The following is a 15,043-nucleotide window of genomic DNA, read 5'->3' as shown; positions in this document are numbered from 1 at the left end:
GCTGTCCTATCGTGCTTCGCTTAAAACTATAATTTGCTCAATCGAGTCAGATGAAAATAAATTTTTGTTAATCATCCTATTGACTTTGTTGGCCTGCTGCTTATCCTGGGTTAGTCCTATAACCAGTACAAAATGTAAAAATAAACGAAAAACAGAAAACAAAAATCTTGGACGGTGGCTCTGCTTTGGCCAGGCGTCTCCTATTCTTTTTGTCTCCAATTTGTCCTACTGCGGAGGCTTTCTGCAACAAAAGAATCCGCCTAATAAATACTTTTGCGGACAAGTCAACAATCGCGCGCTCGTCAGCTGTTTCTCGCGCTCCAGCGACAGTCTGGTGTGCTTGGAGGGGAGAGCTGGCTGGCTATCTAGCGCTCTAGCTAGTGTACTGTATATTCTTCTCTTTCTGGTCGATGAGATTCGTTTCCTACGATCTCACCGACGCGCACAACCGGGTAGACGTGTTTTTCTCCGTTCTACCGGGTTCTCTTCGCAATGCCACGGACGGGAAACCAAATGGAGGTTGTAAGGCTCCAAGAGGCTATATCCCGCGAGCACGCTCCCCGTGCGGGTGACGTTTCTACACCACCCACACAAAAGGACGTCTTGTCCTGGTTCGGCTTCCTCGACGGCTGCTCCTCAGGAGCAACCTGCGGTATGCACACGTGGTTGCCAAGCCGGCGATTCCTTCATCAAAGGAACGCCCGGCAGCCAGCCGTGGCTACCTCGACGGAGGCTCCTATGTTCCGAGGAACTGGCCTGTGGCTCATCGGTTCAGGACTCAATCCCCTGCAATTCCAACCACCCTACGTTCACAGCCCAGTGTGGTCGACTCACAGCTGGTAGTGGGTGTAGCGATGGAAGGAAGGCTCTTCGAACTCTTTGCTCCACCGTACGCTTAGGCTCTACTTATTGTCCTCTCACGACGGTATATCGGAGCGGGTTCTCCGACGCCCGATGCACGGAGAGCATCACGAAGTGATATCCTTCCTGAATATCTATCTTCCGGTTGCCCCTACGTCGTATAGCTCTAATCTGGTCGTTGAAACTTTCCACCCCACCGGTCGGTGTACTCTCAGCGGTACAGAGGACGGGTGGTTCCAGTGGGTTTCGTATGACCTCTACGAACGGTGAACTACCACTAGGTGATACCAGTATGTCGGTATCAGCCTTCCAGTAACTCTAACCGGATAACTGGAAGAAGACTCAAGGCGATCCACACCGAATCTCCAACGTCGCAGTCGCATCGACGACCAGCAACGTTCAATCACAATCCTGCGTCTACGATCGCTTCACACTCGGCGTGCCTTGCGATCGCTGCAACGTCAGGCAGATTGTCATTTTTCTAGGGAAAATCTCCAGACGCTATGACGAGATTTTCCAATAAATTGTTTGTCCGCAAACTGATTCTATTACGAGGAGCGAGATCGACTCATCCTCCTCGGAGCTCGTAGGTAAATGGGAACGCGACCGTCACAGGGTCCGCTCTCGATCGCCGACGGCTCAAGAATGAACCGTGACGATCTGCAAGCAGCGACGGCTGCAGCCGGCTCCGTCGCGCAAGTGCAGAACCGGGTAGCTACGCCTCACGTTGCTAGGCCCGGGCTGCTACCCGCCGCGTAGCCACAGCGCGGAGCTGCCGCGTTTCGTCTATCGATCTTTCACCGATAGATCTCCTTTCTCTCTCATTCGCAGCGCTAACAACACAATTCGTAGAATTTGTTCCAAAACTCGAGAATTTCAGTGAAGCTAGCTTGAAAAACCACGTAAATAACCGCGGTATACTAATCTGAACGGTGGAAAATTTCCACGTCAGCACAACCATCTAGAATTACGCGAATTCAATATAGATACGGGCATCGCGGCCGAGTTTCTACGTCTCGGACTCACGCGATATTTAAACAAAGCTAGTAAGCAAGCAGCATGCTAGTAAGCGAGCAGGGACCTTTTAAGGGAGCAAAATGCTACTAAGCATCCAGTTAGCTTGTAAGCATCCAGTAAGCAAATGAGCTAGCAGTATGACAGTAAGGAAGCTGTAAACTAATAACCAAGCAGTAAGCTAGTATGCAAGCAGTAAGAATGTAAGCATGCAGTAAGCTGGTAAGCCAGCCGTGAGCTAGTGAGCGTGCAGGGTCGTAGTAAGGAAGCATTTTACTAGTAAGCAAGCAGTAAGCTAGTAAGCGAGCATGGGTCCAGTAAGAGAGCAGAATGTTAGTAAGCGTGCAGTAAGCTAGAAAGCAAGCTGGAGGCTAGTAAGGATGCAGTTAGCTAGTGAGCAAGCTGTTAGCTAGTAAGCAAGCAGTGAGGGAGTAAGCTACCAGTAAGCTAGGAAGCAAGCAGTAAGATGGAAGGCAAGCAATAAGCTAGTAAGCAAGCAGTAAGGTAGTAAGCAAGGTGTGAGTAAGGAAGCAAGCTGCCCTCAGGGTCTGTGTCCGGCTATCGTCGGCCGCAGTACGGGGCGTAGCGACCCCGAGGTACCTGATGCATATCACACCGTAAACGTCCTGTTGGTCGTCACAACGACCCATCCTCAATTCCTTCTTTGGTTTTGTGAATGGTACGTGACGGCAGGAGGAACGGGGGCCTTGGCTTAACCGCCCGGGACCGCGAGTATGGCGACTCTATAAAATCGCCCTCCAATCCTAAGTTATCGTGCGCGTCGATGGGATGCATGGTTGGGGGAGGAGGCCCAATCCCAAGCGACCACCTCCGGGGCACCTGCCGAACCCCCGGAGTATATAGGCATACCCGGGTAAGGCGGCTCTGCCCGGGCGGACCTTTTCTTCCGACCTGCTCGTGGGAATACTATGGAGTTTAAAATTAAAACGGGGATGGGACGGGGTAAGTCAGAGAGGGAGGACGAAGGCGGTGTTGGGACTGAAGTGACGGCGCTCGCGCCGTTCCTAGCGCCTGGCCCGGCTTCGTGGAGGGTGGAGGAGGACGATGAGACAGCGTCAGTCTCGTCCTTCTCCTCCACCAGGAGCCTCATAGGCTCCAAGAGAAAGGTGACGGGGCAGGCCGTCAATGGAGTGGACAGGGCGATGAGCCCGGTTGTCCGGATGCGTTGCCTCAGGGACGAGGTGACCGAGGAGATATCGGAGAGGATCTCCTCGTCCCTGAGACGAGTGGAGAAAGTGGCCGCTGCCTGCTCGTTTATGGGGCAGAAGAGCGGCGGGGCAGAGGCTCTGAGGGAGGCTGCCCGAACGATGAGGGACGCGGCGCGGGAGCTGAGCGGGCGGAACGCCCGTCTGCAGCTCCTGTTGGAGGAGGAGCGACGGGGGAGGATGAGGGCAGAGGCGCGCTGGAACAGCGCGGCCCTCCCTCCTGTCCTCCCTCCCCCTACGCCGCGCCCTACTGCGGTCGTTATGAAGCGGAGTGCGGCGGAGGTGGTGCGGGCCCCCACGGGCCCTTCCACCCGCACTGCGCCCGCGCAGAAGTCCCCGTCCTCCTCAGAGGACGATCTCCTGAGGAGGATAGGGGACATGATTGATAAGAGGCTGGCCGCATTCCGGGAGGAGATCCACCCCGGAAAAGCGGTCGGTAGGAGGGTGGTGCCACCCCGACCAGTGCCAGCACGGCCGGGGAAGGCGAAGGTCGGGGGAACCAAGGCTCCGCCCACCGTGGCGACTCCGGGACCTCGGGTCGTGATCCTCAAGGGGGGAAGCGGACTCGTGGTCCCGGTTCCCGCGTCCTCCGCGGCACAGCCCCAAGGGGGGGTGTCGTGGAGCGAGGTGGTGGGGCGGAGGGCGAGGAGGGCGGCGAGGAAAGCCTCGCAGGCGCAACCTCCGCCCGCTCCGCCCGCGGCCAAAGGAAAGGGCGCGAAAGCGCAACTTGGCTGCCCCCCTAAAACGGCAGCGGTAGCGCTGAACGTTTCGCAGGGGGGCGACCTGACCCTCGCGGAGGCGATGCGGCTCGCCAGGGACAATGTGTCCCTGGAAGAGCTTGGCATCGCTTCCGTCAGGGCGAAGCGGGCCGTGACTGGGGGTCTCCTGCTGGAGATCCCCGGTCCAGACGGCGGCGTGAAGGCCGACCGACTCGCCCAAAAGCTTCGGGAGCAGCTGGGCGAGCGGGGTGTCCGGGTCTCCCGGCCCACGAAGCGCACAGAGATGCGCGTGTGTGGGCTGGACGACTCGGCCACCGCGGAGGTCGTGGCGTGTGCCCTAGCAAGGGCGGGGGATTGCTCTGAGAGGGATTTGCGGGTCGGGGAGACCCGCAGATCTCCTTCCGGCCTGGGGTCCGTGTGGGCCCGCTGCCCCCTCTCCGCCGCCCATAAATTGGCGGAATCCGGGAGGGTTTTGGTGGGGTGGGTTTTGGCGCGAGTGGAGATACTCGCGCCGCGCCCGCTCCAGTGTCACCGCTGCCTCGAATTAGGGCATGTGAGGCAGTGGTGCACCTCGCCGGTGGACCGCAGCGGTCAATGTTACCGCTGAGGGGCGAAGGACCACCGCGCGAGCCAGTGTTCGGCGGCTCTCCACTGCCCGCTATGTGCGGACAGGGGGATGCCAACCGACCACAGGGTGGGGAGCAGGAAGTGCTCTCCCCCCTCCCGGAAGGAGAGGAAGAGGCGGGCCGTTCCGACTCCGGCGCCGCGGGCGGTGGCATCGTCCACCGTGGAGGTGGACGGTGCCACGGGGACGGGCAGCCGGGAGGAGGCTGGGGCGGTCGGTAATTAATGGCGCCCCGCCTCCTCCTCCAGGCCAACCTCAACCACTGCCGCGCGGCACAGGATATGATGTCCCAAGTCCTCGCGGAGTGGGGGGTTGGCCTGGCTGTCGCCGCCGAGCCGTACCGCGTCCCTAATCACCCTCATTGGGTGGGGGACGCGGACGGCTTGGTGGCGACGGTATGGGGAGGTGGCGACGGGTCCCCGCCGTTCTCCATTCTGGAGCGCGGTCGGGGATTCGTCGCCGTGGACTGGAGGGGAGTCGCCGTGGTGGGGTGTTACATATCGCCTCGCAGCGGTCACGTCGCGTTCGAGCAGTACCTGGCCGAGGTCGCGGCATGCGTGCAGCGCTGCACGGCCCGGCCGGTGCTGGTCCTGGGAGACTTCAACGCCAAGTCGGTGGCATGGAGGTCCCCCAGGACTTCCGATCGCGGCGGGATCCTGGGCGACTGGGCGGCGGGTCTCGACCTTCGGTTACTGAACCGGGGGTCGGAGCACACGTGTGTGCGGCGATATGGGGGGTCTATCGTGGATGTTGGATTCGCGACCCCCAACGCCGTGCGCATGGTGTCGGGGTGGCACGTGGTCGCGGGGGCAGAGACACTCTCGGACCACCGGTATATCCGGATGGAGGTCTCTGCCGCCGCGGGCGATGCATCCCGACACCACCGTCCGGGTGGTAACCCACCGCGCCGCTGGGCGCTTCGGCGCCTGGACAAGGACGCCCTGATGGCAGCTGCCCTTGCTGCAACTTGGCCGCAGGGGGCGGCCGAGTTGCCGAGTATAGAGGAGGAGGTTGCCCGGCTCGGGGGGATGGTCGCGAACATATGTGACGCGGCGATGCCCCGGGACGGGCGGGCTTCTCCTCGCCGGGCAATGTACTGGTGGTCGGCCGCGATCGCGGAAATGCGAGACGCGAGTGTCCGCGCCCGACGCCAGTACACCCGCGCGCGTCGTCGTCTACGGAGAGACGATAGCGTGGCGCGAGCGAGGGCAGATGACCTGTATGAGGCATACCGCATGTCGCGGATGGCTCCGCAGGTCGCCATCAAACGGGCCAAGACCCGGGCATGGAAGGAGCTCCTCGAGACCCTTGATGACGACCCTTGGGGGCGCCCTTATAAGGTGGTGCTGAACAAACTCCGACCGTGGGCGCCCCCCGTCACCGAGGGTCTTGACCCCCGGCTGCTGGAGGGCGTCGTCAATACTCTCTTCCCAATAGGGGAGATGGGACCACGTCCTCCGGCAGAGGCGACGGCCCCGTTGGAGTGGGTGGCCGAGCCTGGGGTCACGCAGGGGGAGCTGGCCGCGGCCATCAGACGGCTCGGGGCGCGTAACACGGCCCCGGGTCCGGATGGTGTGCCTGGCCGGGTTTGGGTCTTGACCCACGGCGTCCTTGGGGCCGACCTCAGGCGGTTGTTTAACCGATGCCTGAGGGACGGGCGATTCCCCCCCAGTTGGAAGGTGGCGAGGATGGTCCACCTCCGGAAGGAGGGTCGGCCCGCGGAGTCTCCATCCGCATACCGGCCCATCTGTCTCCTCGACGAGGTGGGCAAGATCTTCGAGCGAGTAATCGCTGCCCGCCTCGTCGAGTACCTGTCGCGGGGTGCTCCGGGCCTGGCCGACTGCCAGTACGGTTTCCGGGGGGGGGCCGGTCGACGGTCGACGCGATCAGTCGGGTCAGGGTCCTCTCGGAGTCGGCCGTCTCCCGGGGAGGGGTGGCGTTGGCGGTATCGCTGGATATTGCCAACGCGTTTAACACCCTTCCCTGGGAGGAGATACGGAGGGGGCTCGAATATCATCGGGTACCCCCGTGTCTCAGGGCAGTCGTCGAGGATTATCTCCGCGGCAGGTGGATCGAGTATACGGGCCGGGATGGTGATATGCGAAGGGAGGTCTACTGCTGGGTTCCGCAGGGGTCGGTCCTCGGGCCACTCCTGTGGAACATCGCGTACGACGCGGTGTTGCGGGCCGACCTCCCCGACGGCGTCAGTGCCGTGTGTTACGCAGATGACACACTGGTGCTGGCCGTCGGGGCTCAGTGGGGGAGGGCCAAGCGCCTCGCCGTGGAGGGGGCGCAACGCGTCGTCGACCGGATCAGGGAGATGGGGATGACGGTGGCGGTCCATAAGACCGAGACCGTCGTCGACCGAGCCCCCGATCCGGGTGGGTGGGGCTGATATCGAGGTGAAGCCCCGGATGAGGTATCTGGGGTTGATCCTCGATAGCCACTTTTTTTTTTTTTTTTTTGTAGTGGGGAAAATCGCGGGATGGATTGGCGGGATGGAGTGGCCCCGTTCTGCCGCTATGAGACAGAGTGTCTACCGGGGGGACCGTTTATCTCCCCCGGGGATGGGCGCAAAGCGCGGGCACGAGGAGGATACCGGAAGAATGCTTCGAGCGATTCCCGGTATCCTCCCAAATCGTGCGGAAGGGTCGTCGTGGGGTTTTAGTGGGTAGGTCCCGCGCTCGTCATTCTACGGGCGCTGGGAAGCGCACACACCCCTCCCGCCTCTCCCCAAACAGGTGGGAGGGAGTCTTTCGAAGATTTTCCCCACGACAAAAAAAAAAGAAAAGCAGTGAGATAGTAAGCCAAATGGAAGCTATTAAGGAAGCTGTATAATAGCAAGGAAGCAGTAAGCTAGAAAGCATGCAGCATGCTAGTAAGCAATTAATAACCTAGAAAGCATGCATCAGGTTATTAGGAAAGCAGTTAGCTATTCAGCAAGCAATAAGCTAGTAAGGAAGAAGTTTGACAGTCAGCACGTTCTGTGCTAGTATGCAAACAGTAATATAGTAGGCAAGGAGTAAGCTGGTAAGCTAGCTGTATGCCAGTAAGCAAGCAGTGAACTGGTATGAAAGAAGTTAGCTACTAAGGAAGTAGTAAGCTAGTAAGCAAGTAGTAAGTTAGTAAGCAAGCAGTGAGCTAGTATGGAAGTAGTAAGCTCGTATGCATGCAGTAAGCTGGTAAGCAAGCAGTGAGCTAGTAAGCGAGCAGCGAGCTAGTAAGGATGCATTATGGTAGTAAGCAAGCGGTAAGCTAGTAAGCAAGCAGTGAGCTAGTAAGAGAGCAGGGATCTAGTAAGGTAGCACAATGCTAGTAAACAAGCAGCAGGCTAGCAAGCATCCAGTATGTTAGCAAGCAAGCAGCGGGCTAGTAAGCAAGAAGTAAGCTACTAAGCAAGCTGTAAGCTAGTAAGCATACAGCGAGCTAGTAAGCCAGCAGCAAGCTAGTAAGCTAGCAGCATGCTAGTGAGCAAGCATTAAGCGATTATGCTAGCAGTGGGCTTTGAAGCAGCCAGCCAACTAGTATGCAAGCAGTGAGATAGTAAGCAAGCAGCAAGCTAGTAAGCAAGGAGTAAGCTAGCTAGCAAGCAGTTAGCTAGTATGGAAGTAGTAAGCTCGAATGCAAGCAGTAAGCTGGTAAGCAAGCGTTGAGAAAGTAAGGAAGCAGTATGCTGGTAAGAAAGCAGCCGGCTATTACGAGAGCATTTAGCTAGTCAGAAAGCAGTATGCCAGTATGCCAGCAGTAAGCTTGAATGCAAGCAGCAAGCTGGCAAGCTAGCTGGAAGCGAGTAAGCTAGCAGCAAGTTCGTAACCAAGCTGTAATCCAGCAAGCAAGCAGTGTGTTAGTAAGCAAGCTGGAAGCTAGTAGGGAAGCACTAAGTTAGAAAGCGTGCAGCAGGCTAATAAGGAAGCAGTAAGCGAGAAAGCTAGCTGTAAGCTGGTAAGCAAGTAGTAAGCTAGTCAGCATGCAGCAAGCGAGTAAGCTAGCAGTAAGCTAGTAAGCATGCAGTAAGCAAATTAGCAAGCAGTAAGCTGGTAAGAAAGCAGTTTGCTAGTAAGGAACTGGTAAGCTAGTGAGCAAGCAGTAAGTTAGTAACCAAGCAGCAGGCTAGTAAGGAAGCTGGTAGCTACTAAGAAAGCAGGAAGGTAGCAAGCAAGCCTAGAGCTAATAACCGAGCAGGAAGCTAGTAAGGAAGCATTATGCTCGTAAGCATGCCGGGACCTATTAAGGGAGCAGAATGATAGTAGGCTAGCTGTAAGCTACGAAGGAACCAGTAAGCTATTAAGCAAGCAGTAAGCGAGTAATCAACAAGTAAGTTTGTAAGCAAGCAGCAAGCTGGTAAGCAAGCAGTAATCTAATAAGCACGCAGTAAGCTAGTAAGCAAGCAGTAAGCATGTAAGCAAGCAGTATGCTGGAAAGCAAGCAATGAGCTAGTACGCGAGCCGGGACATATTATGGGAGCAGAATGCTAGTATGCTAGCAGTAACCTATTATGGAACCAGTAAGTTATTAAGCAAGCAGGATGATAGTAAGGTTCCAGTATGCTAGAAAGCCAGTTACAGGCTAGTAAGCAAGCAGTAAGCGAGTAGGCTAGCAGTAAGCTAGTAAGCAAGCAGTAAGCTAGAAAGCAAGCACCAAGCCAGAAAGCAAGCAGTAAGCTACTAAGCAACAAGTAAGCTAGAAAGCAAGCAGCACGCTAGTAAGGTAGCAATTTGCTAGTAAGGAAGCAGTACGCCAGTAAGCTACCAGTAAGCTAGTAAGCAAGCAGTAAGCTGGAAGCAACCAGTAAGATAGTAAGCATCAAGTACTGTAGTAAGCAAGCAGCAGGCTACTAAGAAAGCAATTAGCTAGTAAGGAAGCAGTATGCTTGTAAGCAAGCATTAAGCTAGTGTGTAAGCAGTGAGCTAGTAAGCGGGTACGGAGCTAGTAACAAGAAAGTAATCTAGTAAGCAAGCAATATGCTGGTAGGAAAGCAGTTAGCTAGTAAGCAAGTAGTAAATTTGTATGCAAGCAGTGCCCTAGTAACCATGCTGTGAGATAGTAAGCGTGCAGGAAGTTAGTAAGGTAGCAGTATGCTAGTAAGCAAGTAGTAATATGCTAGTAAGCTAGAAACCAAGCAGCAAGCTATTCAGCAAGGAGCAGGTAAGTGGGTAAGCAGTAAGCGAGATGGAAACCAGTAAACAAGGTGTAAGCTCGTTAGCCAGCAGTACGCTAGTAAGCCAGGTTTGAGACAGTAAGCCAGGAGGCAGCTGTTGAGGAAGCAGTATGCTAGTAAGCAAGCTGTAAGCCTGTAAGCAAGTAGTAATCTAGTAAGCAAGCAGGCGGCTAGTAAGCAAGCAGCAGGCCTGTATGAACGCTGGTAGCTACAAAGAAAGCAGGAAGGTAGTAAGCAAGCAGTCAGCTAGTAAGCGAGCATGGACCTAGTAAGGAAGTAGTAAGGTAGTAAGCAAGCAGTGAGCCAGCAGCCGAGCAGGAAGCTAGTAGGCAACCAGTAAGGTAGTAAGCAAGCTGTAAGCTTATAAGCAGGCAGGAAGCTAGTAAGAAAGCAGATATCTAGTAAGTCAGCAGTATGATAATATGCAAGCTGTAAGCTAGAAAGCAAGCAATAAGCTAGCAATCAAGCAGTATTCTAGTAAGCATGCAATGAGCTAGTTAGCAAGCAGGAAGCTAGTAAGGAAGCAGTAAACTGGTAAGAAAGCAGTTAGGTAGTATGGAAGTAGTAAGGTAGTAAGCAAGCAGTACGTTAGTAAGCAAGCAGTGAGCTAGTAAGCGAGCAGGAATCTTCTAAGCAACCAGCAAGCTAGTAAGCAAGCAGTAGGCTGGTATTAAATCAATTTGCTTTTAAGCAAGCTGTATGCTAATATTCAAACAGCGTGCTAGTAAGCGAGTAGGGAGCTAGTAACAAAGCAGTAATCCAGTAAGCAAGCAGTATGCTGGTGATCCCTCAGGGGCTGCCAGCCTTTCAGCTGCAGTACGGGCTTAACGAACCCGGGGTACCCGAGTCATACACACACCGTAAGCCTCCTGTTGGTCGTCACAACGACCCATTCACAATTCCCTATTGGTTTTGTGAATGGTACGTGACGGCAGGAGGAACGGGGGTCTTGGCTTAACCGCCTGGGCCACGAGTATGGCGACTCTATAAAATCGCCCTCCAATCCTAAGCTATGGTGCGCGGCGATGGGATGCATGGTTGGGGGAGAAGGCCCAATCCCAAGCGACCACCTCCGGGGAACCTGCCGAACCCCCGGAGTATTAGGCTTACCCGGGTAAGGCGGCTCTGCCCGGGTGGACCTTTATTTCCGACCATCTCGTGGGATTTTTATGGACACAGAAAATAAAATGGGGATGGGGCGGGTTTTGTCGGTTGGGGAGGACGGTGACGGGGTTGGGGTTAGGGTGGCGGCGCTCGCGCCCCACTCAGCGCCAGGTCCGGCTTCGTGGAGGGTGGAGGAGGACGACGAGACGGCGTCGGTCTCGTCCTTCTCCTCCAGCACGAGCCACATAGGCTCTAAGAGGAAGAGGACGGGGCAGGCCGTCGTCGAGGTGGGCGGGGCGATGAGCCCGTCGGTGAGGCTGAGTTGCCTCAGGGACGAGGTGACAGAGGAGATATCGGAGAGGATCTCCTCGTCCCTGAGGCGGGTGGAGAAAGTCGCCGCTGCCTGCGCCTTTAAGGGGCAGAAAAGCGGTGGCGCGGAGGCCCTGAAGGCCGCGGCGGAGGAAATGAGGGAGGCGGCGCGGGAGCTCAGAGGGCGGAACGCCCGTCTGCAGCTCCTGTTGGAGGAGGAGCGACAGGGGAGGAGGAGGGCAGAGGCGCTGTGGAACAGCGCGCCCCTCCCTCCCATCCTCCCTCCTCCTCCACTGCCGCGTCCCTCGGCGGAGGTAAATAAGCGGAGTGCGGCGGCAGTGGTGCGGGGCACCGCGGGCCCCTCCACCCGCACTCCGCCCGTGAAGAAGTCCCCGTCCTCCTCAGAAGACGATCTTCTGAGGAGGATTGGGGACATGATTGATGGCAAGCTGGCCGCCTTCCGGGAGGAGCTCCTCGCCGGAAGAGCGGTCAGCAGGAAGGCGGTGCCTCCCCGACCTGTTCCGGTACAGTCGGGGAAGGCAAAGAAGGGCGGAGTGAAGGCTCCGCCCAGCCTTGCGGCACCAGGGCCCCGGGTCGCGACCCCCAAGGGGGGTGGTGTACCCGTGGTCGCGGTGGTCGCGTCCTCCACAGCACCCTCCCAAGGGGGGGTGGTGTGGAGTGAGGTGGTGGGACGGAAGGCGAAGCGGGCGGCGAGGAAGGCCTCGCAACCGCGGCCTCCGCCTCCGCCGCCGGCGGCCAAGGTAAAGGCCGCGAAGGTCGGGAAGGCACGACCAGGTCGTCCCCCAAAAACGGCAGCGGTGACGCTGACCGTTGCGCAGGGGGGCGACCTGACCCTCGCGGAGGCGATGCGGCTCGCCAGGGAGAATATCTCCCTGGAAGAGCTGGGCATCGCCTCCGTGAGGGCGAAGAGGGCCGTGACCGGGGGTCTCTTGCTGGAGATCCCCGGTGCAGAAGGCGGCGCGAAGGCGGATCGTCTCGCCCAGAGGCTCCGGGAGCAGCTGGGCGAGCGAGGTGTCCGGGTCGCCCGGCCCACGAAGCGCACGGAGATGCGCGTTTGTGGGCTGGACGACTCGGTCAGCGCACAGGATGTGTCCCGTGCCCTTGCTAGGGCGGGGGACTGTCCTATGGAGGACCTGCGGATCGGAGAGATCCGCAGGTCGCCCTCCGGCCCCTCAGGGGCTGCCAGCCTTTCAGCTGCAGTACGGGCTTAACGAACCCGGGGTACCCGAGTCATACACACACCGTAAGCCTCCTGTTGGTCGTCACAACGACCCATTCACAATTCCCTATTGGTTTTGTGAATGGTACGTGACGGCAGGAGGAACGGGGGTCTTGGCTTAACCGCCTGGGCCACGAGTATGGCGACTCTATAAAATCGCCCTCCAATCCTAAGCTATGGTGCGCGGCGATGGGATGCATGGTTGGGGGAGGAGGCCCAATCCCAAGCGACCACCTCCGGGGAACCTGCCGAACCCCCGGAGTATTAGGCTTACCCGGGTAAGGCGGCTCTGCCCGGGTGGACCTTTATTTCCGACCATCTCGTGGGATTTTTTATGGACTCAGAAAATAAAATGGGGATGGGGCGGGTTTTGTCGGTTGGGGAGGACGGAGACGGGGTTGGGGTTAGGGTGGCGGCGCTCGCGCCCCACTCAGCGCCAGGTCCGGCTTCGTGGAGGGTGGAGGAGGACGACGAGACGGCGTCGGTCTCGTCCTTCTCCTCCAGCACGAGCCACATAGGCTCTAAGAGGAAGAGGACGGGGCAGGCCGTCGTCGAGGTGGGCGGGGCGATGAGCCCGTCGGTGAGGCTGAGTTGCCTCAGGGACGAGGTGACCGAGGAGATATCGGAGAGGATCTCCTCGTCCCTGAGGCGGGTGGAGAAAGTCGCCGCTGCCTGCGCCTTTAAGGGGCAGAAAAGCGGTGGCGCGGAGGCCCTGAAGGCCGCGGCGGAGGAAATGAGGGAGGCGGCGCGGGAGCTCAGAGGGCGGAACGCCCGTCTGCAGCTCCTGTTGGAGGAGGAGCGACAGGGGAGGAGGAGGGCAGAGGCGCTGTGGAACAGCGCGGCCCTTCCTCCCATCCTCCCTCCTCCTCCACCGCCGCGTCCCTCGGCGGAGGTAAATAAGCGGAGTGCGGCGGCAGTGGTGCGGGGCACCGCGGGCCCCTCCACCCGCACTCCGCCCGTGAAGAAGTCCCCGTCCTCCTCAGAAGACGATCTTCTGAGGAGGATTGGGGACATGATTGATGGCAAGCTGGCCGCCTTCCGGGAGGAGCTCCTCGCCGGAAGAGCGGTCAGCAGGAAGGCGGTGCCTCCCCGACCTGTTCCAGTACAGTCGGGGAAGGCAAAGAAGGGCGGAGTGAAGGCTCCGCCCAGCGTTGCGGCACCAGGGCCCCGGGTCGCGACCCCCAAGGGGGGTGGTGTACCCGTGGTCGCGGTGGTCGCGTCCTCCACAGCACCCTCCCAAGGGGGGGTGGCGTGGAGTGAGGTGGTGGGGCGGAAGGCGAAGCGGGCGGCGAGGAAGGCCTCGCAACCGCAGCCTCCGCCTCCGCCGCCGGCGGCCAAGGTAAAGGCCGCGAAGGTCGGGAAGGCACGACCAGGTCGTCCCCCAAAAACGGCAGCGGTGACGCTGACCGTTGCGCAGGGGGGCGACCTGACCCTCGCGGAGGCGATGCGGCTCGCCAGGGAGAATATCTCCCTGGAAGAGCTGGGCATCGCCTCCGTGAGGGCGAAGAGGGCCGTGACCGGGGGTCTCTTGCTGGAGATCCCCGGTGCAGAAGGCGGCGCGAAGGCGGATCGTCTCGCCCAGAGGCTCCGGGAGCAGCTGGGCGAGCGAGGTGTCCGGGTCGCCCGGCCCACGAAGCGCACGGAGATGCGCGTTTGTGGGCTGGACGACTCGGTCAGCGCACAGGATGTGTCCCGTGCCCTTGCGAGGGCGGGGGACTGTCCTGTGGAGGATCTGCGGGTCGGAGAGATCCGCAGGTCGCCCTCCGGCCTCGGGTCGGTGTGGGCCCGGTGCCCCCTCTCCGCCGCCCGTAAGGTGGCGGAATCCGGGAGGGTGTTGGTGGGGTGGGTTTCGGCGCGAGTGGAAATCCTCGCGCCGCGCCCGCTCCAGTGTCACCGCTGCCTCGAATTGGGGCACGTGAGGCAGTGGTGCACCTCGCCGGTGGACCGCAGCGGTCAGTGTTACCGCTGCGGTGCCAAAGAGCACCGTGCGAGCCAGTGCTCGGCGGCCCCCCACTGCCCGTTGTGTGCGGACATGGGGAGGCCAGCCGATCACAGGGTGGGGAGCAAGAAGTGCTCCCCCCCCTCCCGGAAGGAGAGGAAGAGGCGGGCTGCACCGGCTCCGGTGCCGAGGGCGGTGGCATCGTCCTCGATGGAGGTGGACGGTGCTACGGGGACGGACGGCCGGGAGGAGGCTGGCGCGGCCATTAATTAATGCCGCCCCGCCTCCTCCTCCAGGCCAACCTCAACCACTGCCGCGCGGCACAGGACTTGATGTCCCAAGTCCTCGCGGAGTGGGGGGTTGGCCTGGCGGTCGCCGCCGAGCCGTACCGCGTCCCTGATCACCCTCATTGGGTGGGCGACGCGGACGGCTTGGTGGCGACGGTATGGGGAGGGGGCGACGGGTCCCCACCGTTCTCCTTGTTGGAGCGCGGTCGGGGATTCGTCGCCGTGGACTGGGGGGGAGTCGCTGTGGTGGGGTGCTACATTTCGCCCCGTAGCGGTCACGCTGCGTTCGAGCTGTACTTGGCCGAGGTCGCGGCATGCGTGCAGCGCTGCGCGGCCCGGCCGGTGCTGGTCCTGGGGGATTTTAATGCCAAGTCGGTGGCTTGGGGATCCCCCAGGACCTCCGTTCGCGGCGGGATCCTGGGCGATTGGGTGGCGGGGCTCGACCTCCGGGTATTGAACCGGGGGTCGGAGCACACATGCGTGCGGCGATATGGGGGGTCCATCGTGGATGTTGGATTCGCGACCCCCAACGCCGTGCGCATGGTGTCGGGTTGGCACGTG

The 15,043-nt window shown here is 59.3% G+C and overlaps 2 long non-coding RNA genes and 1 pseudogene across 3 annotated transcripts in view; 2 read left to right on the top strand and 1 right to left on the bottom strand.

Annotated features, from left to right (window-relative positions):
* LOC143345639 (NADH-ubiquinone oxidoreductase chain 5-like) overlaps positions 1–15,043 on the top strand; it is a 355,740-nt pseudogene that overhangs the window by 143,511 nt on the left and 197,186 nt on the right. The window lies entirely within an intron of this gene.
* Positions 1–15,043, bottom strand: part of LOC143345917 (uncharacterized) — a 297,652-nt gene that overhangs the window by 140,152 nt on the left and 142,457 nt on the right. The window lies entirely within an intron of this gene.
* Positions 1–15,043, top strand: part of LOC143345919 (uncharacterized) — a 261,634-nt gene that overhangs the window by 140,478 nt on the left and 106,113 nt on the right. The window lies entirely within an intron of this gene.

Source organism: Colletes latitarsis, chromosome 9 (genome assembly GCF_051014445.1).
Source record: "Colletes latitarsis isolate SP2378_abdomen chromosome 9, iyColLati1, whole genome shotgun sequence".
NCBI lineage: Eukaryota > Metazoa > Arthropoda > Insecta > Hymenoptera > Colletidae > Colletes > Colletes latitarsis.
Note: the sequence above shows the minus strand (reverse complement) of the source record. Positions and strands in the feature narration are given on the sequence as shown.